The sequence below is a fragment of the Limulus polyphemus genome, unplaced genomic scaffold (assembly GCF_000517525.1).
Source record: "Limulus polyphemus unplaced genomic scaffold, Limulus_polyphemus-2.1.2 Scaffold725, whole genome shotgun sequence".
Lineage (NCBI taxonomy): Eukaryota > Metazoa > Arthropoda > Merostomata > Xiphosura > Limulidae > Limulus > Limulus polyphemus.
The window spans coordinates 49,790-52,731 of record NW_013666335.1 but is presented as its reverse complement, the minus strand read 5'-3'; the positions used below and the strand labels follow the sequence as shown (position 1 = coordinate 52,731).

The 2,942-nt window shown below is 30.6% G+C and overlaps 1 protein-coding gene across 6 annotated transcripts in view; it reads left to right on the top strand.

Moving 5' to 3' along the window:
* Window positions 1-2,942, top strand: part of LOC106460185 (ras association domain-containing protein 1-like) — a 45,008-nt gene that overhangs the window by 12,483 nt on the left and 29,583 nt on the right. For 3 of the 6 annotated variants that reach the window (XM_022386848.1, XM_022386847.1, XM_013919872.2), the window contains exon 1: window positions 866-1,013. The exons of 2 other annotated variants lie outside the window; for them this stretch is intronic. The gene's annotated coding sequence lies outside the window, so the exon portion shown is untranslated. Of the gene's footprint in view, window positions 1-838; window positions 1,014-2,942 lie in introns of those variants that run through there. One more of the 6 variants, XM_022386843.1, reaches the window with a different exon arrangement.

The following is a 2,942-nucleotide window of genomic DNA, read 5'->3' as shown; positions in this document are numbered from 1 at the left end:
TAACTGTGGAAATTCTGTGTATTACAAAGTTGTATCGAGAAAGAATAAACTAGGTTTAATTAAGAAAGGACTTGTATTGCTGAAGTTCTCCGGAAAGAATTTATACCGGTAATTAACAAACGAGCAGATACGCAACACTACTAAGAAAGTCTTTTAAATTTGCTAAGATACATTTTTAATCTTTCTTGGTGATTTTTTTTATCAAATGCTCTCAAATAAAATGTTTCTATTATATCATGTTAATATAATCGTTATATTTACCTAAAAGTTTTTATTCGTTGGTAAAAGAGTAGCCCAAGAGTTGGCGGTGGGTGGTGATGACTAGCTGCCTTCCCTCTAGTTTTACACTGCTAAATTAGATTGGCTAGCGCAGATAGCCCTCGTGTAGCTTTGCGCGAATTTCAAAATAAACCTAAAAGTTTTAACCTAACGTATAGCTCAATACAAGATAATTTCTTAAAATAATTCTATAACGAAAAGTATTATACTGATTTATCACTTAATATTATTTCGTTTTATTTTGACCTCGAATCAAACATTTAAAAAAAAAAGGTGTTTGGTGTATATTATTAAATATTAGATAAATATGATCAATCTTTCTAAACTCCATCAACACAACTAACAAAAGTGGATCAAGCCAGTCTTTTATAGGATCTGGAAGAATGCCAGTATTAAAAGCCTAAAGGGTCTTTCTATCACGAAGAAAGAAAACGTTCTTTCACTACCTCCTATGAAAATAGCATTCACTGCTTGTTTCAGGAATTTCATGCTGAGAATGTTTTAAATATTATCCACCAGATGATGCTTGAGTATTGTGCAGGTGTTTGAGTCAAGCATTTTGCAATGTATATATAAATTAACTGTATATATATAGAGCGGACTGAGTATACGAAGCAAGATGTGTTGTTTGCAGATGGTTAGTGTACATTATGAATAAAGTGAAATTATAAAACTTAAACGGATTGTTCCAGCAGGATCACCCCAGGCTTCTTTTGTCAAATTAGTTGGATCAGGTAGTAATCAATAAATGTGACAACTAAAAAAAAAGTTATCATTTATGACGTTTATTTATGTTGAAATTTGAGTTAATACAGCTCTAAGTTAAATTTAACCCGGTTAACTTATGAAAATTAATAATAATATTATTAATTAATATTAGTATCACTACTAACAGTAACAGTTGGTATTAGTATTACTATTACTTATTTACTATCGGTTATTATTCAGACTTGTTCCTGATTAACTTTTTACAAAAAATAAATGAATAATGTTTGTTAAGTTAGTGTTTAAACTTAATGATGAATTTTTCAATGTTGGTAATTTTCTGAGGGTTATAGCAGTTTTGAATTAAAGCTATCATTGAAAGTTTTGCCTTAACAGATTATTTTGAACTTATCTCTAAGGTAGTATATGTTATCTATGTGTCTTTGTTCAGTTGTGATGAATGATTAATACTCCAACTTCCAAGAATTAGTGCTGGTAAAAGGGATTAACTTTAGAGACAATATAAGTATTTGTACATGACATATTTAGTTTTTAGCCCTTTTATGCTTTTAGTTTTACTTTAGCTTCTTAACTGAGAATGTCAGGATTGTACATAGTGCTGGTGAGTAAATGTTAGAGCCTACAGTAGGAACTTTATAAAAAAAAAAAAATCTGAATTGTAAAATCTAAATGTCAACGGTAGCATTATATAAAGTAGAAAAATTGCAGTCTATGTGACTTTAAATTATGTCTCTCTGATCATTAGAAAATAAAGTATGAAATTTTCAATGGTTAAGTGAATTTTGTTTTAGCTCTCATATAACAATAGTTAAGGCTGTGATCAGTGAAGTAAACTTGAAGAGCACTTAACTGGGTACTGGATTTTCTTCATATCTTCATAATTTCTTTGCCGTTTTGATGAAACAAACTGTAAATCACATGTTGGAAGAGTAATTTTCATAATATGTAATTAATTAATTGTTTTTGTTTTTAAAACTTTCAGTGATATGGTAGACACAGCTTTGCATACATCCAGAATTTGCATAGCTGCGTACATAATTGCATGGAGCTCATTACAGCAAACTTATAATCAGTTGAAACTTGGCATTCACAAAGATCACAGCTGGATTTTCAATAACTTCATATACTAATATAATACTATTTTATCACTATTTGAAAATAACCAAATATATTTGGGTGAACAACACCTATACTGGACATGCCTGATTTTGTGTGCTAGAGGGTCCTCCAGGTTCTCCTCATTAATATGGACAAGTAGTTCCAAAAGGAGAAATATTTGAATGATGTAAGAACAATTAATAAGCATAGCTGGCTAAAGGACTATTTATATGAATGATTACAATATAGTGGACAGAAAGTGTGATAGTACCAATTGCCACTCCTGGTATATTGTGTTGACCTTACCAATAGTTTTTGTTCTTTGTTAACACCCCTCTTATCTTAATGAAGCAATCAAAAATTTACACACGTGCATACATATAGATATATAATAACTTGGCCAACGAATGTTGTAGTTTTTGTCCCCCATCGAGAGGAAGGATATCAACATGTTTGAAAGAGTGCAAAGACAGGATTTATAGAATTATTCCTGGTTTAATATAAGTCAATTGATTTATAAGAGAAAGGTTAGAATTTTTAACTTTTGTCTAGAATGTAGAAAATTTCTGGAGAATTTGTTTCAAGTAACCTAAATTGGTTGGAGGTTTTATGGTATTCTCATGAAGTAGCTCTTTGTATGGTAAAATGTGTCAACTTTTTTTTTTCACATAGTTAGTTATGAAATGAATAACTTAGCAGGGTCTACAGCTTGAATGAAAGATTATTGATGGTATTCTTAAAACAACAAGTTAGTTGGTTAGACCTATGGTACAGGTTTGAGGGTAAGAGTAAATGGTATGCCAAGAATGGTCTTCACTTGAGCAGGCTAAGTAACATGG